Genomic DNA, 23,603 nt, shown 5'->3' on the forward strand with positions numbered 1-23,603 from the left:
ATTAGGTAGAACTAACAAATCTGGATGAAGCGCAGTATGTAGAGATTAGGTAGCAAGGATGAGCTCCGGTGTGTTCGCATACTCAAAGTGCAGAGCCTGCCAGGAAGCCGGCGTTGCGCTAATCAAAGGCAGCGAGATATTCCCCTGATGTGCAGCTGCAGAGATCGGGCAATGTCTCACTGCCTGTGATTAGCGCCGACTTCCTGGCGGGTTCTGCACTTTGAGTATGCGAACACGCCGGAGCTCATCCCTATGAGGCAGTCATGGTCTTGCAGGATTAACATTCAACATAGACTTTAGGGTGCTTTCAGACAGGCATTGAATCCTAAAGCGTGTTAACACACCTATAACATTAGTGTTTTGGATGTATTGCACGGGCATTCATGTGGTGTCAGGCAATGCTCCTCAAACTCCCTGGAAGATGTGATTTTTTTTTTTTTTTTTACAAGGCTAAAATTGGAAATGACCACTTTTGACGCTTTACAACCACACCTTAAAACATACTGTAAAACCTCATACAGCATTTACAGCGCACTTGTGGTACGCTCCAATAGAAGTAAATGGAGGCAGTTGCAAAGCATCAAACTGCAGACAGCATTATTTTTGCCTCATCGCAACACTAACGCTGTAGTGTGAACTCCTCCATCCGATTCTCATTTTGATAGTTTTGAGTAACATTGATAGCTGTTCAGGAAGCACTAAAAACGCAACCAGATTATCTATTTTCAATGCCTGTGTGCCAACATTTATAGGTAGGGATGAGCTCAGGCGTGTTCGCATGGAACACGTGCAGAGGCCACCAGGAAGTTGGTGCAGCGCTGCGCTAATCACAGGCAGTGAGACATTTCCCCTGATGTGCGGCTGCAGAGATTGGGCAAGGTCTCACTGCCTGTGATTAGCGATGCGCCAACTTCCAGGTGGACTCTGCACGTGTTCCATGCGAACACGCTGGAGCTCATCCCTATTTATAGGTATAAAAGCAGATTCCTGTGGCTAACATCAGTGGTCTCTTGAACCTGCGATAACAGGTGCATGCAAAAGCCTGTACAAAGTAATGATAGGGCAACAGGAGCTGCCGCTGTACATCCAGCAGTTACCTGTTGTTATTAGTTGCAGATGTCTGACTCTGGACACAGTGGGGTTGATTTACTAAAACTGGAGAGTGCAAAATCTGGTGCATCTCTGAAGAAACAGAGCCCAATCAACTTCCAGGTTTTATTGTCAAAGCCTAATTGAACAAGCTGAAGTTAGAAGCTGATTGGCTAATTTGCACAGCTGCACCAGGTTTTGCACTCTCCAGTTTTTTTTTTTTTTTTTTAATAAACCCCAAGTCTTTCTCAGACTCTCAAAGGAGCAGCTGAATTGTTTTGTGAATTCTCTGCACACCTAAAGATGACGCCCCCTCTCATCTGTTACCTACTAACACACCTTGAGGTATTTCAAAGAATCTATTGGGCCCAGCGTAGCCTAAAATAAGTGGATTAGCAAGTGTACATATACAAAAAAAATAAAAAAAATCAATAAGACAATAGCGTTACTCAGTGAGATATGGTTAAATACCTGCAGTATTCTGTTTACAATAATCAGAATAAACAAAACTGAACTGCATTTACCTAGCAAGAGTATACAGTATAACCGCTTGCCGACCACCTCGCGCCGATATACGTCGGCAGAAGGGCTCGTACAGGCAAACTGACGTACCTGTTTGTGGCCCTTTAAGAGGCAGCCAGCGCCCGCGGCAATCTCCATGAGTCAGGTCGCAGGTCCCGTGGACTCGATTGCCGTGGGGTTACCCGCGATCGCCTCACGGGGAGATGCTAATGTAAACAAGCATCTCCCCGTTCTGCCTAGTGACAGTGTCACTGATCTCTGTGATTGGGAGCTGAGATCAGTGATGTGCCACACGTAGCCACGGCCCCCCCCCCCACAGATAGAAACACTCCCCAGGGCACACTTAAACCCTACACTGCCTTCTAGTGGGTAACCCGTTCACTGCCAGTGTCATTTACACAGGAATCAGTGCATTTTGTATAGCACTGATTGCTGTATAAAGTACAATGGTCCCAAAAATGTGTCAAAAATGTCCGATGTGTCCATAATGTCGCAGTCAGGAGTAAAAAAAAATAAAAAATTAATAAAATTAATAAAAATGCCATAAAACTATCCCCTATTTTGTAAACGCTATAACTTTTGTGCAAGCCAAATAATAAACACTTATTGCAATTTTTTTTTTTACCAAAAATATGTAGAAAAATACCTATCGGCCTAAACTGAGGGATAAAAATGTTTTTGTATTTATTTTTGGGGGATATTTATTATAGCAAAATGTAAAAAATAATGCGTTTTTTTTTTTCAAAATTGTCGCTCTTTTTTTGTTTATAGCGCAAAAAATAAAAACCGCAGGGGTGATCAAATACCACCAAAAGAAAGCTCTATTTGTGGGAAAAAAAAGGACCTCAATTTTGTTTGAGAGCCACATCGCACGACCGCGCAATTGTCAGTTAAAGCGATGCAGTGCCCAATCACAAAAAGTGCTCTGGTCAGGAAGGGGGTAAATTCTTCTGGGGCTGAAGTGGTTAAAGACAGTCCTAACTTGTTATAACCATTGTTCATTTTGACATTAAATTTCAATTTAGTTTTAGTCAAAGTCTTTTGACTAAAATATCATTTTAGTTTTAGTCTGAATTGTTTTCCTTTTAGTCATATTTTAGTTGACTGAAATCTCCAGTACATTTTAGTCAGCTAAAATCTTCAGTACATGTGATCATACCCTTAGACCCCTTTCACACTGAGGCAGTTTTTAGGCGTTTTGAGCACTAGAAATAGCGACTGAAAAATGCCTCTCATGCCGCCTGAGTGCCTTCACACTGGGGCGGTGTGCTTGCGGGACATTAGAAAAAGTCCTGCAAGCAGCATCTTTGGGATCACTGTATACAGCGCTCTCAAAACGCCCCTGCCCATTGCAATGAATGGGCAGCGCTTCCAAAAAGCCGCAACATGGGCAGTTTTCAGTTTTCTGTTTCAATATGTTTATTGAAAATTTGAACAAACAGGAAAAAACATGAGACTACAATCTGCTCCTTGTGCGCCCTCGCAGGGGCTACAAAGCATGAATATGAAACCAAAGGGCCAACCATCACATACTTATAATAAACACAATAAAAGAAGGGAAAATGAGTAGGGGATGGTATCGAGACTGGCTCCGGAACCAGGCCAACATGGGCAGTTTTAACCCTTTCTTCAGCCGCTAGCGGCTGAAAAGTGCTGCTTAAACAGGGCTAAAGCGCCGCTAAAACAATCGGTGCTTTAGTGCTAACACACGGACAACCTAGTGTGAAAGGGGTCTTACTGTTCTGGACGTAGGGTTGCCGCCTCATCCCTTTAAAACCAAACACATATGAATTACACAGGTTCTGTGGTTGATTAAGGTGGTAATTAAACTTAATTGGTGCCTTATCAGCATTAAATTAGCCTCAGAACCTGTGTAATTCATATGTGTTCGGGTTTAAAGGGATGAGGTGGCAACTCTATTCTGGTGTCAACCTACAATTTGGGATTTTTTTTTTCATTTTGACTTTCAATAATAAGACCCCTTTCACACTGAGGCTTTTTTCAGGCACTAAAGAGCTAAAGATAGCGCATAAAAAAACGCCTCCCCTGCAGCCCCAGTGTGAGAGCCTGAGTGCTTTCACACTGGGGTGGTGCGCTTACAGGATGTTACAAAAAGTCCTGCAAGCAGCATCTTTGAGGTGATAGAGGAGTGCTGTATACACTGATCCAAAACCGCCCCTGCCCATTAAAATGAATGAGCACTGCTGCTGATGCACCTGCAAAGTGATTCGACAGTGGCGCTTTTAGGGCGCATTTAACCCTTTCTTTGGCCGCTAGCGGGGGTTAAAAGCACCCCCGCTAGCGGCCGAATAGCGCCGCTAAAACTAGCAGTGTGAAAAGCCTCTAAGAGAAACAAGACAAATAGGGGCTGGCCATATAAGTTCAATTTTCTTGTACATTTTCCTTTTAGATTTATCTTAACCACTTCAATACCAGGCACTTACACCCCCTTCCTGCCCAAGCCAATTTTCAGCTTTCAGTGCTGCCGCTGTTTAAATGACAATTGTGCGGTCATGCTACACTGTACCCAAACAGAATTTTTATCATTTTGTCCCCATATATAGAGCTTTCTTTTGGTGGTATTTGATCTCCTCTGTGTTTTCTATTTTTTGCTAAACAAATAAAAAAAGACCTACAATTTTGAAAAAAAAATTTTTTTCTTTTGTTTCTGTTTTGTAAACATTTTGTAAATAAGTAAGTTTTTGCCTTCACTGATGGGTACTGACAGTGGGCATTGATAGGCGACACTGACAGGTACTTATGGGTGGCACTGATAGATGGCATCACTGATGGCACTGATTGGCATTTCCCTGGTGGTCCTGTGTGGTGGCAATCCGAGGGGGGGCTGCTCTGATAAACAATCAGCACTTACTCCCCCTGTCAGGAGAGCAACCGATCGGCTCTCCTCTACTTGCGTCTGTCAAATGCGAATGAGGAAAAGCCGATCAATGTCTCTTCCTGTTTACATCGTGATCAGCCGTGATTGGACACGGCTGATCATGTGGTAAAGAGCCTCTTTACGGAGATTGGTGTAGAGGTGTGTCAGACTGACACACCACACCACCGATCACCGAGATGCGTGCTCTTTCTGGAGGGCCGTCATATGACATTCACCCAGAACGAGAGCTGCGCCACCCAGCCGTCATTTGACAGCCGGCGAATGGTAAAGGGTTACATTTTGTAGTGCAAGGGCCTGCCTAATTGGGTATAATTGAAAGTTGTTTCGTTTTAACCTCATATTGCATGCTTTTTGGTAAATCTGCAGTAAAATTTTACAAGGGAATTAAACATGTATGGTCAGCCTAATAATTCTTCCTAATGGGGACATCAGACAGCAATAAAAACCTGACAGGTGTTCTAATCCCTCTTGATTCTATCCCAAAAAAATGCCTTTAGTTACACCTTTTATTGCTTTGGCATTTTTTTTCCACACGTTAAAATGCACATTTTGGGCCTAAAGATGACATCAAACCCCCCACTATGATGCATTTTCTGAAAGTGGAAACCCTAGAGAATAAAATGGTGGCAGTTGTCATTTTTTACATCATGCATTGGTCTGCAGATCAACATTTCCTGTAAAAAATGCGCATTTTTTCATTTTGATGCACACAAACATAATACCCAATTTTTAGGGTAAAATATAGAAGATTAGGTTGCTTGGAGTAAATAGTTACCATATTTGTCAAGCCTTAAAATTGTGCGCCTGTCAAATAGCGAAAAATTACAGTATTCAAAATCGTTTTTAGGCAACACTTTAAAAGCCTTTACAGATCATCAGACAGTTTATAGTTAAAGTAGAACTACAGCCAAACCTTTTTTTTAGATGGGGTGGAGAGGGACTAGAACACGTGTGACATTTTTTTGCTGACTGTGTCCCAATTGGGGAGAATACCCAAGGAAACATTTTAATTTTAATTGCCCATAAAAAGCCTTTGGGAAAGGGGACACAATTAGGCCCCTTTTACACTGAGACATTTTTCAGGTGCTACAGCGCTAAAAATAGTGCCTGTATAGCGCCTGAAAAAAGCGGCTCCTTTCATTCCAGTGTGAAAGCCGGAGTGCTTTCACACTGGAGCGGTGCGCTGGCAGGACGGTAAAAAAAGTCCCGCTAGCCGCATCTTTGGAGCGGTGTATTCACCGATCCTAACCATTGAAATCAATGGGGCAGTGCGGCTATTCCGCCGGCAAAGCGCCGCTGCAGCCCGAGGGCTTTCATACTGGAGCGTTGCGCTGGCAGGACGTCAGGAAAAGTCCTACCAGCAGCTTTTTTGGAGCAGTGAAGGAGCAGTGTGTTTACCGCTCCTCCACCGCTGCTCCCCATTGAAATCAATGGGACAGCGCTGCATTACCGCCGGCAAAACGCCGCTATTGCTAGTGGGGGTAAAAGTGCCCCGCTATTGGCCGAAATGCGCTGCTAATCTGACACTAAAATGCCGCTAAAAATAGCGGCGTTTTACTGCCGACGCTATGGGCGCGGCAGTATGAAAGGGGTCTTAGAGGTCTAATTTAAGCACACCTGTATTATTTCAAATCAGATATATGTAGATTTAATTATACTGTATATAAGAAATAACCTGGCTTCATTGGCACAGTATGAGCAGTCAAACCCAGTAACCATTCCCAAAAATGTAAGATTTGCCACAATGTTCTGCAGCTGCCTGAAATTAGATTTGCAAATAATTCAGGAATAACTATAGAGTTGTTATTAACCCCAGAAATGCCACTGGGGCTGATACGCGCTTCGTCATTACGTCTTCGTCTGTGGGTGTGCCACAGACGTGACGCCCACAGACGAAGACGTAATGACGAAACGCGTATGGGCGTGATCAAGCAGCTATTCGTAACTACAGAGCGGTCGCTTTGTACGTTCTCCCGGGACCCGCCGTGGAAGCCGAGCCTGTATTTGATCTAAGACGCCCGGAGCCGCGGTGAGACAAATCCGGTCGTTCTAGTAGTGACATCTCTGTGAATGAATTTTAAATGATTATGTACGTATGGTGTATATGCGCACGAATATTTTAATGAATAAAACAGTTTGCACTATGGAACCTCTCTTTTTGTCGTTTCCTATATGCGAACCTTCTGCTGGGAGTGAAGTATAAAAAATCCTGAATTACCTGTTATTGATGCGATATTAAAGAATCTGAGGTTGAGAACCTTCTTTGATCGTTGATGACACAGGAATTTGTTACAGAGGAACACCAGAGAAAGATTACTCATAACGAAGTGCCTGTTAACCCTTTGGGTTCTGGTGAGTGTGTTACCATAAGGGGTGTCACCGGCTGTCAAGCTCTTTTTGCACTGGTTATCTTATCTTGGCGATGGACTTTTCTTTCTGTTTCTCATCATTTGATTGTTTCAACTGAAATCCCATCCTTAGATGCGTGGGACTTTTTAAGGACATTACTGTGGTGCTTTTTATAACCATGGGACTATCACCCTCTTAAGATTGATTGTTTTGTTGTTTTAGCGCTGTCAATATGGTATATATTGGACAATAGATTTACGAGAGCTATATACTATATAATTTTTATGATTTATTTATCTTTTGTATGATAGCAGCTTGCAAATTATATCATCCTTGACTCTGTGGGCGCTGGGATCAGTGGGGAATATTCTTAACATTTTATGTTCAGGTCGTTTGCCAGTGATATTAGTACTTGTTACAAAGAAATAAATGCTTCCTTTTAGAGCGGACTTTCAGTGATTTTTTTCAACTTTCCACCAATTAAATCTTCTGCCCTTGTTGTTTTAACTTTGGATAGTAAAACATGTTTTTCTGCCAGTAAATACCTTATACAGCCCACTTCTGTTTCTTGTCTGGTCAGTAGCCTAGGCTTATGATATCATTCACAGCTCTCTCACTCTTGTGAGAGTTTGCCAGGAAGGGAGGGGGGATGAGTCATAAGAGGGCCAATGAGAGCTGCAGAGCTGGAGGTGTACCTCTGTGTGTCTGTGTAAATCTAGGAAGTGAACAGGCAGCAGCTTCAGATGCCCACAGTTAAAATGGTTGAAGCCAAACTCAGTGGAGGGAGATTTCTGCAGCATATTTGGCAAGTACAGAAGTGGTTGGCGGGAAGCTTCAGAATGGCAAAGATGTTTTTATTACAAATTATGTGAGCAGACTGCAGTTCATCTTTAGAGACATTATCCTTCGGATGCATGTAGCCTGAAAACAGTGTCACTTTAGAGCAGAGCTGCTATGGCAAATAGATGGTCTGCTTTTTCACTAGTCCCCTGCCCCCCAACACAAAGGGCTTGAAGACCAAACCTTTTCGGACACTTTATCTTAGCGGACACCCTAGAGAATAACATGGGGATTGTTGCAATTTTTTATGTCACACAGTGTTTGTGAAGCGGTTTTTTCAAACGCAATTTTTGTTGAAAAAATACACTTTAACTACTTAAAGACCGGAAGAGTTTTCCCCCTTAATGGCCAGGCCATTTTTTGCAATACGGCACTGCGTTGCTTTAACTGAGAATTGAGTGATCGTGCAACGCTGTACCCAAACAAAATTGAGGTCCTTTTTCCCCACAAATAGAGCTTTCTTTAGGTGGTATTTGATCACCTCTGTGATTTTTATTTTTTTGCGCTATAAACAAAAATGAGCATCAATTTTGAAAAAAAATACGTTTTTTTTTTACTTTTTGCTATTAAAAATATCCAAAAAAAGTAAAAAAAAAACCCCAAAAAAACGAATTTCTTCATCAGTTTAGGCCAATATGTATTCTTCAACATATTTTTGGTAAAAAAAATGCAATAAGCGTATATTGATTGGTTTGGGCAAAAGTTATAGCATCTACAAACTATGGAAAAGATGTATCTATTTTTTTTTTTTTTTTTTTACTAATGATGGCAGCGAGCTGCGATTTGTAGCAGGACTGCGACATTGCGGTGGACAGATCGAACACTTTTGGTGCTTTTTTGGGACCGTCGACATTTATACAGCGATAAGTGCTATAAAAATGCACTGATTACTATGTAAATGTCACTGGCAGGGAAGGGGTTAACACCAAGGAGCGCTCAAGGGGTTAAATGAGTTCCCTGGCAGGTTTAACCCCTTGGGCTTTAAAGATCCACAAGATGTCTGCTAGGATCCACACTTGATGTCTACAAAGACTCAGCTGTACCACTCAGTGATCACAGTTCACGGTCCACATCCACTCAGAAAGAGCAAAAACATTCAATAGTGCAATATTGCCAGTAATATAATAAAATGTAATAATAACTGCTTACATTACGATTTATTAACGTCCACGATGAAAGGGGAAAAAAGAACGGATTGCCTCCTTGAGCGGTTCAAGCCCCACTCTCAGATTGCTCTACTGCAGGGTAGTCTTCCCAATCACGATTGCAGACTGACAGCGGTGGGAGCTGGTGGTACAGAGGACGGTCTATGTGGACAGCTTTACCCCGGATGCCTGCATAATTAGATGTGCCTCTTTAATTCATCAACCATGTGAGTTGCTAAGTGTTGTACCTTCATTAAAGTGGTTGTAAACCTTCCATATACTCAATGAAGTGCACAGCCTCAGATGATACACAGAGATGAAACAAATCTCCCTACATAAGTTGTACATGTTTATCTGCTGTCTTCATCTAACTATATCCTTTAGAATTCTCACATTGGGTTAGAATTTTAATTTCCTCATTCAGCAGTAGGAGTGTCATTCTGACATACTCTGTGTGACAGCTGATTGGAGTATAGACACACCCCCCCCCCCCCCCTCCACATTGGCAGAAGGTTTAAATCCACTTTAAATGTAACCATATTGCTACACTTAGCCCCTGTACACACGGTCGGAGATTTCCACAACCAAATCTGTCTTTTGTCCGTCGGATCTTGTCCGAAACTGTTGCATACACACGGTCGGACTAAGTTGTCGAAAAATCCGATCTTTCAGAACGTGATGACGTAATTTCGTTACGATGGGACTACGTTCACGCTAGTAGCCAATAGCTTTGATGTAGGAATTTTATCTGAGCATGTGTGGCACTTGGTCCGATCAAAATTCTCTACACATGATCGGAGTATGTCCGATCGAACCAGTTGGTCGGGAAATATTTCCAACATGTTGGAAAATTGGGTCCGACGGATATTCCGACAGAATCAGTCCGATGCATACCACACACAGTCAGATTATCCGACGACACGGTCCGATGGGACACATTCCGACGGATTCTCCGACCGTATGTACAAGGGCTTAGAGATGCCTCTCTTCTCTTTTATACCCTGTATACCCTGTAGTTCCTACTGGATTTTGCTTCTAATCACCATGTAGAGGTGGCCATTTGTGGTCGGACATTTTATGGTTACACAACCTCACATTGCTATAATCATTTTTATATGGACTATAAACTGAAGGATTTATGAATAAATCGTTGTGTAACGAATCATTTGAGTTTCCATTATTTCTTATGTGGAAATTTGCTTTGATATACGAGTGCTTTGGATTACAAGCATGTTTCCCAAACTAATTATGCTCACAATCCAAGGTTCACTGTATATTTTAAAAACTGTCAATTTAGGTTTTCGGCTTTGGCCAAGTGCATCCTGAACTTTTGTTTTTCAGCACACCACTAATAATCATATCTGTGTTGTATATGCTCCACTCTGTACCAGTTGTTCCAAACTAGGGTTGCACTAATCCCACTTTTTTTAAGACTGAGTACCGATACTTTTCTCAAGTACTCGCCGATGCCGATTACCAATACTTTTTTTATGTCACATGACAGTGGCACTAATATGCAGCACTGATAGGAGGCACTGATGAGGCGTGGACTTTGTCAGCAGCTTTTTTTTTTACAATTTTAATTTTTACAATTTTTTTTTTATTATTTTTTACAATTTATATATATATATATATATATATATATTTTTTTACAATGCTTTATTTTTTTTGGGGGGGGGGGGGGGGCGAGTGGACAATGTTAGTGTTTTTATTTATTTTTATTTTTACAATTTCACTTTTAAATATTTAATACACTTTTTCTCTTTTTTTTTTTAAATATTCATTTTTTTTATCAACCCTGTTGGGTGGGGGAGGGAGGGGGGCTTTGGTGAGATATCAGACCCCTGGCATCTCCCCTTTGAGACAGAGAGAGTGACTGAGGATACAGATTCCCCAGTCCCTTTCTCTGCAGCCTCAGCTGCACTGAAGATGAATGGAGAGGAGACAGAGGCTCCTCTCCATTCATAAACGTAAGCATTGTAAACAGTTTACTATGCTCAGTTATGAAGGGACAGTCTGTGATCCCTGATTGATCATTCACAATCCTACCACTTTATAAAACTATAATCCTATCACTTTATAAAACTATAATCCTACCACTTTATAAAACTCTGGTTAGACTACATCTGGAGTATTCTGTCCAGTTCTGGTCACCAGTCCTCAGAAGGGATGTGCTGGAACTTGAGAGTGTCCGAAAAGGACAACAAAACGAGTAAGGAGACTGGAGGACCTCAATTACGAGGAAAGACTACACACACTAAATTTATTCTCGCTGGAGAAAAGACGCTTGAGAGAAGATATGATAGTGATTTACAAATACCTCAATGGCGATCCCAGCATAGTTAAAAAATGATTCAGTCTCAGGGAGTGTAGGAGGACACGAGGCCACACGTGATTGGAGAAGAAGCGGTTTAACCTTAAACTGCGCAGGGGGTTTTTCACTGTCAGGGCAATAAGGATGTGGAACTCACTGTGGGGATTATTGATAGTTTTAAGAGAGACTCTTACACTAACACCTACACAAGTTGAACTGGATGGACTATTGTCTTTATTCAACCTTACCTACTATGATACTATGAAAAGGAAGAAGCCGGTAAATGACATATTTACCTGCTTCTTCCTCCGCTCTCCATCCTGAAAGATCTGGGACAGAAGGGAGCGGAGTGCACAGAGGGGAAGTGGAGGAGGACATGGAGGGAGCGGAGGAGGAAATGGAGGGAGCGGAGGAGGAAATGGAGGGAGGGGAGGAGCACAGAGGGGGAGCGGAGGAGCACAGAGGGGGAATGGAGGAGGACAGAGGGGGTGCAGAAAAAGACATGGAGGAGGACATAGAGGGATTGGAGAAGGAACCGGAGGAGGATGGAGGGAGCTGAGGACAGGGGGGAGCAGAGGAGAGGACAGAGGGGGAGCGGAGGAGGACAGAGGAGGATATGGAGGGAGTGGAGGAGCACAGAGGTGTAACGGAGCAGGACAAGGAGGGAGCGGAGAAGGACCTGGAGGAGGCAGAGAAGGACAGAGGGGGAGCAGAGGAGGAAATGGAGGGAGCTGAGGAGGACAGAGGTAGAACGGAGGAGGACATGGAGGGGTACCTCAGGAGCACGGAGGGCACAAGAGAGGGACTGAAGGACACAGGAGACAGTCAGGGGTGATCTGTGCGTCGGTGGGGGCTGTTACAAGCACCGATCTTCCTGTCTAGATTTTAATAAAACAGCTGGAAGCCAGGGAGGGAGAGCTGCCAGATGCTTTATTAATATCTATACAGGGAAATCGGTGCTTGTAACTGCCCCCACTGCCACGCCGATTGTCCCTGACTACCCAGGTATCAGGTCAAGCATTGGAGCATTTGCACAAGTACAAGTACTCCTGCAAATTCTCGGTATTGGCACTGATACTAGTATCAGTATTGGTGCAACCCTATTCCCAACCACTGTTCCCTTTTAATTAATTTTAAAGCACTTATATCCTTCGCTTGGCCATTTTTACCTACAAGTAAGCCTATGATAAGGTTTACCTGTGGATAAAATGAATTCTCTTTCATTCATTGACAGACACAGCACCTTCAATCTTGACCTTAGGGTTATATCGCCACCATCAGGAGAGGACTAAGCAGAACATGTAAAAACAGCAAAACTGCGCAGTACCACCCAGGGGGTGGTCCTACTGGCTATAACCCCTCACACTGCTTCCAGCAGCTCAGTTTTTTTTCTGCCTAGTTTAGGAGAAGGACCTGGCTCCCGGTGGGGACCATTGGTCCTGGGAATTTTTTATTTTCTCTGCATTTTTGATTCCTGTGATCTACAATCAACAGCTGTTTTCCGGAGGCCGTGGCCATTTTTTTTGTAGCCACAGCCAGACTTTCCCCATTCGGACATTTTCTGGAAGTCCGGCGGCCATTTTCCCAGTGCCCTCATACGTTTTTTACTGAGATGGCCGGCAACCATTTTCTAGTAGCATCAGCTTGTTTTACCTCTAGCGCTGGGTAACTGTTTTTTCTGGAACAGCACGAAACTTACACAGAACACCTTGTGGCTGACACAGGGGAGAGCGGACAGCGGCAGCAGGCCACAGTACCTGGGTCAGGGTGGTGAGTCCTGTGGGGGGCCCCTTAGTCTGTGTCAGCTAAGAGGGTGGGCATTTTGTGTGACTTGCCTTAGGTCCCCAAGTGGTGACAGTCGAGTGTGACTCAGCATGGCGTCAGAAGCTGGCGCTTCTTCTGCAGACACCCCTGTTATGGCAACTGGTTCCCCTGCACCTACGGTGACTATGGACGCTCTGTTGGCGGTCCTGGAGTCCTTTGCAGACAGGGTGGATGCTGCGTGCGGGCGCAAGGGGGGTAAAAAAGGCCCCCCACCATCTTCTGGGGAAAGCTCTGATTCAGACTCTGGTCCCGCTGTGGTAGGCAGCCCCTGTTCTGACGTTTCAGAGGATGTGGACCAGGACCGTTCGGACAGTAAGAATGACTCCGTGTCCGGGTCAGCGCAAGAAGGACCCTGCTGACAGGAGGGCCGAGGCGGTTGCCCGGTCCATGTTTATGGTGGTGGGATCAGCACTGTGGCCAGTGTTAGCCACGGTCCTGGTATCACAGACGCTTACTGAATGGGCTAAATTGTTGCACGGTGAGTTGAAGAAGCAACAGGCTTCCCCAGTCTGTGTGCAGCTGGCGGACCAGTTGGTGCAGGGCCTTAAGTATGTCTGTGATGCGGCATTAGATACGGCCCCCTTGCTCTCTAGAGCCTCAGTATCAGCTGTGGTGCTACATTGCCTGATTTGGCTAAAATGCTGGTCTGAGGACCAGGCATCTAAAAAAGCACTGGTGGATTTGCCCTTCCAGGGGGAGAGGCTATTTGGAGCCTCGCTGGATGACATTATTAAGAATGTTACTGGGGGAAAGAGTACGTTGCTCCCACAGTCCAGGAAAGGTAAGGAGCCATGCCGTAGGCAAGGGCCCTCCTTTTCCGCTCAAAAGCGATTTTTTTCGTCTGCCCGGGTCAGCAGGTAAGTGTTCCCAGTCCGACAAGGTGCCCGCTGAGGGACAAACGCGTCCCTGGTTTCGCAAGCCAAACAAACCTCCGAGCAAATCTGTTGCCACATGAAGGTTCGCCTCTGCCCGACTCTCGGGTGGGGGGGTCGTCTTCGGGAGTTTGCAGCTCGGTGGACCTCCCTACTTTCCGACCAGTGGGTCTGCGAACTGGTTTCATCAGGATACAAGATAGAGTTTCTTTCTTGTCCTACAGATTTGTTCCCTCCAACCTTCATCTTCTTCCAGCTCGTCAGGAGGCCCTGTTTGGGGCAGTACAGGACCTGCTTCTGCGTGGGGTGTTAGTGCCTGTCCGGACACCGGAAAGGTTTCAGGGATTCTACTCCAATCTGTTTGTAGTCCCAAAGAAGGAAGGGGTCTGTCAGGTCCTGGATCTCAAGGCCCTCAACAGCTTTGTGAAAGTACAAGGGTTCATGATGGAATCAGTTTGCTCCGTGGTCGCTCCCTTCCATCAGGGGGATTTCCTGGCGTCCCTGGACATCAAGGACGCATACTTATATGTCCCCATATGCATCAGGTATCAGTGATTTCTGTGATTTGTGGTCGGGTACAAGCACTACCAATTTGTAGCTCTCCCTTTTGGCCTGGCGTCGGCACCAAGGGTCTTCACTAAGGTTCTAGCCCCAATTCTGGTGTTGCTAAGGCAACAAGGGATCGCAATCGTGGGTTACCTGGACGACCTCCTTCTGAGAGCAGCTTCAGCCTCAGAATTAATGGAGGATGTGATTATCACCATGCAAACTCTTTGGGAGTTTGGTTGGGTACTGAACCTCCAGAAGTCTGTGTTGGTGCCAACTCAACACCTGGAATACCTGGGCTTGCTTCTGGGCTCCTCAGAGGTGAGAGTCTTTCTCCCTTCTCTTCAAGCTGCGGTGAAGTTGTTGGTGTCCCACAGGTGGTCATAGCTGCATTTTTGCATGTGAGTCTAGCCACTTTCGAGGTAGTACCGTATGCTCAATTCCACACTCGAGTCTTGCAGAAGGAGATCCTGTCCAAATGGGAATGGTCGCTGCATCCGGATGTATTTCGGCTCCTTTGCCTAAGGTGGGGCACACCAGATGTGGATCTCTTGGCTTCTCAACTCAATCGGAAGGTACAGAGGTTTGAGGCCAGGTTAAAAGATCCCTGGGCGGAAGCATCCGAGGTGTTGGTGGCTCCATGGGGGCATTATCGTCTTTCTTCTACACGTCTGCTTTGTAGAGTGGAGGCCGAGGGGATTCTGGTGATTCTGATTGCCCCAGATTGGCCTCGGCGTCCTTGGTACGCCAACATAGTACGAATGATGGCGGATGTTCCTTGGTGGCTGCGGATGCGAGAGGACCTTCTGTCACAAGGTCCAATACTTCATTCTGCTTTACTGTCGCTGGCTTTACCGGCATGGCTGTTGAAAGCCAGGTGCTAAGGGACCGAGGTCTGTCGGGTTCGGTAATCTCCACTATGCTGAGGGTACAGAAGTCATCTTCTCTGAAGATTTATCATTGTACATGGAAGGCCTACATATCCATGTGTAAGGAGATGGGGTGGCGTCCACGTACATATTCAGTTTTTAGGATCCTGCTGTTTTTGCAGCGAGGAGTGGATCAGAAACTTGCATTAAGCACCATTAAAGTGGAAGTAAACCCCCTCCTATCGTTTTCAGACAAGGAAGCTGCCATCTTGGCCTCCCTTAAGACCCCTTTCACACCAGGGCGTTTTGCAGGCGCTATAGCGTTAGAAATAGCGCCTGCAATCTGCCCTAAAGAAGCTGCACCATTGCGTGTAGTGTGAAAGCCCTAGGGCTTTCACACTACAGCGGTGCGCTGGCAGGACATCAGAAAAAAGTCCTGCCAGCAGCTTCTTTGGAGCGGTGAAGGAGCGGTGTGTTTATCGATCCTCCTCCGCTGCTCCCCATTGAAATCAATGGGGCAGCGCTGTAATACCGCCGGCAAAACGCCGCTATTACCGGCGGTTTTAACCCTTTCTCGGCCACTAGCGGGGGGTAAAAGCGCCCCGCTAGCGGCCGAAATGCACCGTAAATCCGGCGGTAAAACGCCGCTAAAAATAGCGGCGTTTTACCGCCGACGCAATGGGCGGTGTGGTGTGAAAAGGGTCTTAATCTTTAACTGCCATGGAGCTGCACATGTGATCAGTTATGACACCAGCCATGGGATGGTTTGACAGTTTGGTTGAGAGCACAACCAATGTGACAGTTAACATTTCCGGCATGCCGGGAATATAACTGTTTTTTTCAAACTGTTAGATCGATGGGTTTACTTCCGCTTTAAGGGTCAGGTATCAGCCTTGGCTGTGTTTTTTCAGCGACCTTTGGTGACTCATTCATTGGTGAGTACGTTTGTTCAGGGGGTTCAACATGTGGCCCCTCCGGTTCGACCGCCGCTGCCTCCGTGAGATTTGAATCTGGTGCTCTCTGTGTTTCAGAAACCGCCATTTGAAAACATTAGGGAGATCCCCTTACTGACACTCTCTCAGAAAGTAGTCTTTCTAGTGGCTATTACATCTGTCAAGAGGGTTTCTGAGTTGGCGGCCTTGTCATGCAAGTCTCCCTACCTAGTCATCCACAAGGATAAGGCGGTGCTACGTCCACAGCCTTCATTTCTTCCAAAGGTTTTTTTCGGCCTTTCATCTAAATGAGGACATTGTGCTTCCGTCCTTATTTCCTCGGCCGCCACACCCCAAAAGAGGTTGCTTTGCATTCCTTGGGCGTGGTCCGGGCTCTGTGGGTGTATCTGTCTTCTACGGCTCCTTTTCGGAGGTCGAACCCGCTGTTTGTATGGGTGGCTGGTCCGAAGAAGGGCCTGGCGGTCTCGTCTGCACCATTTCTCAGTGGATCAGACAGATCGTGGTTCAGGCTTATGCCTTAAGGGGGCGGGTGCCCCCTTTTCCTGTCACGGCACATTCTACCAGGGCAATTGGCGCCTCCTGGGCTTTCCGACATCAAGCGTCCCTTTCCCAGGTGTGTAAGTCCCGTTCACACTTTCACAAATTTTTTCAAGATTGGTGTGAGTGCATCTTCAGATGCTTGCTTCGGCCGCAAGGTTTTGCAGGCGGCTGTTAAAGGTTGCAACTCCTCCGTTAAGGAGCTCTGGTTGTTATGGGTGGAGTTTATTTTCTTGCTGTTCCCACCCTTCGTTTTTTTTGACACTGCTTGGGGACGTCCCTAAGGTCAAGATTGAAGGTGCTGTGTCCGTCAATGAACGAAAGAGAAAATAGGATTTTTGTACTCACCGTAAAAATCCTTTTCTCTGAAGTTCATGGATGGACACAGCACCACCCCTCCTATTTATGTTTTTACTTTTCACTACTTTTTGACGAACTGAGCTGCTGGAAGGAGTGTGAGGGGTTATAGCCAGTAGAACCGCCCCCCGGGCGGTATTGTGCAGTTTTGCTGTTTTTAACATGTTCTGCCTAGTCCTCTCCTGAAGGTGGTGATATAACCCTAAGGTCAAGATTGAAGGTGCTGTGTCCGTCAATGAACGTCAGAGAAAAGGATTTTACGGTGAGTACAAAAATCTTATTATCTCCTAAACCTGCACCGTATAGGAGACCTTCACCATGCATGCAGCTGTGGACATCAGCGGCGCATGCACTCTGAATATCCGGTGGACTGTGCCAGAACCGAGCACTAGGGTTGCCACCTTTTCTTCAAGTCAAACCCGAACATTTTAGCGGCACGCAGCTATTTTTTTTTTTTTATAGTATAAACTTTACCTATATTTTTCTATTAAATAGCATTTCTAATCATATGAAGTTAATAACAAAAGTCTCCCTTTACATCAAAGTCCACAGAGTTCCCTTTTTACATCTGAATTTGCAGAGTCCCCTTTCACTGTAAGGAGGGACTCTGCTGACTCTGATGTAAGTGAGAACTCTGGGGACTCTGACATAAGGGATGCTCTGGGAACCCTGATTTAAGGGGGAACACTGAGAAATTGTGATGTACGGAGAGGACTCTGATGTAAGTGTGAATACTGTGGCCTCTGGTCTAAAGGGGAACTCTGATGTAAGGGGTACTCTGAGAACCCTGAATTACCTTAGTCTACTCACTTAGAGGCAGGAGAGAGAAGGAGGGAGACTTCAGTCACAGACAGGGATGGATGGTGAGCTCGCTCACCCCTTGGCAGTCAGCACCTCTCATCCAGATGCATCTGGAAACCATAGTCTGGTCTGAATAATGTGTACGGGTTTCTGGCAGTCTGAGACCTGGACACATGATTCCAAACACGAACTGTGAATCCTGGACAGGTGGCAACCCTACCGAGGACTCTCGCGCGCATGTGGGGCTAGTGAACGTTGAAGAAACACAGAGGGAACATAGCTCCCTCAACGGTGACCGGGTGCCTCGTTCTAAGCTAAGTATTTCATAATGTGCTAGTATGCAATGCATACTAGCACATTATGCTACTGTCTTGGAGGTTCTTTTTTGTTTTTTCAGTGGTTTATTACCTCTTTAAATACACATTTTGTATTCCCATCCTTATACTTTGTCACAGATCTCTGTAACCCTGTATGAAGGTGTCCCTGAAAAAGATGACAATGCAGTAACCCTCCCATCAGAAGAAGAAGAACACGTGTATGCAGCAGACAGATCCAATGTAGGCTGTGGCTCCGACACACCCTCAGGCGAACAGGAACACAAGCCGTCTGTGTCATGTAATGTTGTTTGCAGCAACCACAACAGCCCGCCTCCACTCCAGCACTGAGCACCAACTACATCTGTCAGCCCCGCCCAACACATGCTAAACCACGCCCGCGGCGTTTACCCCGCCCTACTTTGACAGCTCCATAGAAGGCCGAGCCCCGCCTTCTGTAGGTGTGCCCCGCCCAGTTGCCCATCATCGGTTCCTAGCTGGCCCTGATCTGTCGCTCCTCCTCTGTTTCCATCTGCCGCTGTGTGCTGTACAGGGAAGGAGCGGAGGAGAAGCCGGAGCGGTGCTGGAAGAGAGGTGCACGGATCAGGTGATAAGGCCTTGGGAGGGGGGGGAAGGGATGTGTGCTGCAATGGATTAGCTGCGGCATTGGACTGGGTGACACCCTGCATCGGTGACATGTCTGTGTGTTGTCATAGAGACACAAAGCGTCCCTTTCATTAGTAATGGCTGTCAGCCTGAAGGGGTGATGTCATGGGCTTAGTGCAGGCTGTCATGTCACTTCTCTATAATGCATCCTTATGGGAGATGCAGGAAAAGCTGCAGTGTCAGGGCCACACACTGGTGACAGTGAGTTCAGGGCTCATTCACACCATGCCCCTAATATAGATCACATAGAAATCCATAGCCATGTACCCTGATTGCAGCCGCAGAATCTATGCATTTTCATACATCCGAGCTCTCTGTAGTGCATCGCATAAGGCTGCAGTGCACGGGGCTGAATGAAGTGTCATTTTGTGACATGTCAATGAAGTTAGGGAAACTACACAATAGCCTCATTCTCCAAAAATAATCCATGCACATCTACTACTTAAAGGGGAACTCCGGCCGACCTCCCCATTTAAAAAAAAATACCCGATGGCAGCATCTGCACTTTTCAGATCCAGCGTTGACCTGCTGAGATCCTCTCAGCGCTGCCCCATGCCGCCATGTTCTCGCTGACATCATGCTGTTCTTGAATGAAAGGCTATGCCTCCTGGGATATGTGATGTACATATTCAGAGGGGACCAGCGGGCAGTGTGTGCGTCATTCGCCTATGGCGAAGGCTACCTGCACACTCCTGTTTGTGTCTAGTGGGAAGGACACTGCTATGGTGGGAAAGCAGAGGGGCAGAGGGACGTTACGGGGGGGGGGGGGGCAGACAGAGGGACAGCAGACACTACGGGGGGAGGTGTGATGTGAAGGGGCCAGGGTGAACTACAGTAAGGGGATGGTGATGTGAAGGGGGTGGCAGAGGACACTGCTATGGGGTGGGGGTGGGGGCAGAGGGACAGCAGACACTACAGGGGGGGGGGGGTGTGATGTGAAGGGGGCAGTGTGAACTACAGTGGGGGATGGTGATGTGAAGGGGGGGCAGAGGACACTATTGTGGTAATCTGAAGGGGAGGTAGAGGGGCAGAGGATATTACTTTGGGGGAGGGCATTATTGTGGGGGTGATAGGAAGGGTGTAATAATAGTATACTACTGTGACACACTTTTGGGTTTATTTACTAAAGGAAAACCCACTTTGCACTACAAGTGCACTTAGAAGTGCAGTCGCTGTAGATCCGAGGGGGACATGCAAGGAAAATAAAAAACAGTATTTTTGCTTGTAAATGATTGGATGATAAAATCAGCAGAGCTTCCCCTAATTTCATATCTACCCCTCAGATCTACAGCGACTACACTTCCAAGTGCACTTGTAGTACAAAGTGGATTTGCCTTTAGTAAATAACCCCCTATGTGTTCTTCATGCAGACTTTTTATTGGTGGCCTGATAGTGTTTTTTTTTTAAAGGATGTCCCCCTCCCCGGGGATCTTTGATTTCCTCTCTGTTGCCCAGGTAGATCTCAACCTCTGAAAAGTTGCCTACCCCTGCTCTACATGAAACTACCACCAGAAAAGTTCTGTAAAAACTGTATTGATTTCCCCTCGCCATGTTCTATAATCATCAGTGATGCGCCAAAAATAGGGTTTTCAGCATTGTGCTGAAAGAAAAAAAAGTGCAGATAATGTTGCTGCCAAAATGCTTTTACCTGCATATGTGTCGGTGATGTCACTTGCTGCTACACATTTACCGGTATTCACTGTACCTGCAGGTAAGCCTAAAGGACTAAAGGGAAAGTTCCACTTTATGCTCTCTCCCCCCCATTTGCGCTTCTATTTTTGGTACTTATTATTTTTTGGAGGGGAGGAAGCAGGTACCTGCCCCTTCTTCCAGTCAGATTGCTGCAGCAATTCCACCAGAAGTTCATAATTCCTGCCACTGACACCAACAGTGGGGCATAACTCCTGCCACTGACACCAAAAGTTGGGCAATATTCCTCCCACTGACACCAATGTTGGGATACTTTTGCTTCCACTGACACCAATGTTGGGATACTTTTGCTTCCACTGACACTAATGTTGGGACACCATTCTTCCCTTCTTTCCACTGTCACCAATGATGGGACACAATTCTTCCCACTTTCACCACTGATGGGACACGCTTCTTCCCACTGTCACCAATGAAGGGACACGCTTCTTCCCACTATCACCAATGATGGGACACGCTTCTTCCCACTGTCACCAATGATGGGACACGCTTCTTCCCACTGTCACCAATGATGGGACACGCTTCTTCCCACTATCACCAATGATGGGACACGCTTCTTCCCACTGTCACCAATGATGGGACATGCTTCTTCCCACTGTCACCAATGATGGGACTCGCTTCTTCCCACTGTCACCAATGATGAGACATGCTTCTTCCCACTGTCACCAATGATGGGACACTATACTTCCAACTGATACCAATGATGGGACACTATTCCTCCCACTGTCACCAATGAAGGGACACTATTCCTTCCACTGATACCAATGATGGGACACTATTGCTCCCACTGTCACCAATGAAGGGACACTATTCCTTCCACTGATACCAATGATGGCACACTATTCCTTCCACTGTCACCAATGATGGGACACTATTCCTTCCACTGTCACCATTGATGGGACACTATTGCTCCCACTGATACCAATGAGGGGAAACTATTCCTCCCACTGATACCAATGATGGGACACTATTCCTCCCACTGATACCAATGATGGGACACTATTCCTCCCACTGATACCAATGATGGGACACTATTCCTCCCACTGATACCAACGATGGGACACTATTCCTCCCACTGATACCAATGATGGGACACTATTCCTCCCTCTGATACCAATGAATGAATGAATGAAATACTTATATAGCGCACAATGCGAACTGAATCGCCTCTAGGCGCTGTGGCGAGCTTTGATCATCTGCTAAAAGAGGAAGGTCTTGAGTTTTTTCCTAAAAGCCAGGTGATTTTCTTCCAGGCGGATGTTGATTGGATGGGACACTATTCCTCCCACTGATACCAATGACGAGAAACTCTTCCTCCCACTGATGCCAATGATGGGACACTATTCCTCCCACTGATGCCAATGATGGGACACTATTCCTCCTACTGATACCAATGATGGGACACTATTCCTCCCACTGATACCAATGACGGGAAACTCTTCCTCCCACTGATGCCAATGATGGGACACTATTCCTCCTACTAATACCAATGATGGGACACTATTCCTCCCACTTTCACCAATGATGGGACACTATTCCTCCTACTGATACCAGTGATGGGACACTATTCCTCCTACTGATACCAATGATGGGACACTATTCCTCTCACTGATACCAATGATGGGACACTATTCCTCCCACTGATATCAATGACGGGAAACTCTTCCTCCCACTAATGCCAATGATGGGACACTATTCCTCCTACTAATACCAATGATGGGACACTATTCCTCCCACTGATGCCAATGATGGGACACTATTCCTCCTACTGATACCAATGATGGGACACTATTCCTCCCACTGATACCAATGACGGGAAACTCTTCCTCCCACTGATGCCAATGATGGGACACTATTCCTCCTACTAATACCAATGATGGGACACTATTCCTCCCACTTTCACCAATGATGGGACACTATTCCTCCTACTGATACCAGTGATGGGACACTATTCCTCCTACTGATACCAATGATGGGACACTATTCCTCCTACTGATACCAGTGATGGGACACTATTCCTCCTACTGATACCAATGATGGGACACTATTCCTCTCACTGATACCAATGATGGGACACTATTCCTCCCACTGATATCAATGACGGGAAACTCTTCCTCCCACTAATGCCAATGATGGGACACTATTCCTCCTACTAATACCAATGATGGGACACTATTCCTCCCACTGATACCAATGATGGGACACTATTCCTCCCACTGATACCAATGATGGGACACTATTCCTCCCACTGATACCAATGATGGGACACTATTCCTCCTACTAATACCAATGATGGGACACTATTCCTCCCACTTTCACCAATGATGGAACACCATTCCTCCTACTAACACTAATAATGGGCATTGTTATCAACACCAGGGCATTTTCTACTCTCACTGGCCGCAGTACGGCCCCTCTCAAGTCTGAAAGATAGTAAACTGGCCCTTTGTTTAAAAAGTTTGGAGACCCCTGCTCTAACAGAAAGTCAGATCAGAGGAGCAACAATAAATAAATAGACAATTTGGAGGTGGCTAGGAGCAACAGAAGGGACTCTTTGAGTTAAGAACACATACTTAAATAGGTTCTTAATTTTTCTCATTAAATGGAACTAACCCTTCCTATCAGTTTCAGCTAAGGAAGCTGCGATCTTGGCCTCCGTTTGATCTTCAATGGCCATGATGTTGCAAATGTGATCAGTTGTGACACCAGCCATTTGATGGTTTGACAGTTTGGTTAAGAACACAAGCAAATAGTTAAAGTTACAAGTAACTTTAACTCTCAGTTTGAAATACTCTGAACGATCATTTGAGTATACTTTCGGTGTAGTCTATCATTTTTGTTTTCCTTTCTTATATTTTTCCTGGCCTATTTTAAAGAGGAAGTAAACCCTAATGGGTTTTACTTCCTCTTTTTCTCCCTGCAAAACCTGCAAATTAAAAGCATAATGGGCTAGTATGCATCGCCATTTACCTGCAAACTAATCCATCGATGTCCCCTGT

The 23,603-nt window shown here is 45.7% G+C and overlaps 2 protein-coding genes across 3 annotated transcripts in view; one reads left to right on the forward strand and one right to left on the reverse strand.

Moving 5' to 3' along the window:
* The window catches only part of NAA35 (N-alpha-acetyltransferase 35, NatC auxiliary subunit), a 114,828-nt gene extending 113,659 nt beyond the window's left edge, over window positions 1–1,169 (reverse strand). For both annotated transcript variants that reach the window (XR_013272138.1, XM_077474838.1), the window contains exon 1: window positions 1,098–1,169. The gene's annotated coding sequence lies outside the window, so the exon portion shown is untranslated. The remainder of the gene's footprint in view (window positions 1–1,097) is intronic.
* A 17,535-nt stretch (window positions 1,170–18,704) lies between these two features.
* The window catches only part of AGTPBP1 (ATP/GTP binding carboxypeptidase 1), a 257,622-nt gene continuing 252,723 nt past the window's right edge, over window positions 18,705–23,603 (forward strand). Inside the window, exon 1 of the mRNA XM_077474842.1 lies at window positions 18,705–18,838. The gene's annotated coding sequence lies outside the window, so the exon portion shown is untranslated. The remainder of the gene's footprint in view (window positions 18,839–23,603) is intronic.

Source organism: Lithobates pipiens, unplaced genomic scaffold (genome assembly GCF_037356315.1).
Source record: "Lithobates pipiens isolate NorthernLeopardFrog02 unplaced genomic scaffold, aLitPip1_a1.2 Scaffold_13, whole genome shotgun sequence".
Taxonomy (NCBI): Eukaryota; Metazoa; Chordata; class Amphibia; order Anura; family Ranidae; genus Lithobates; species Lithobates pipiens.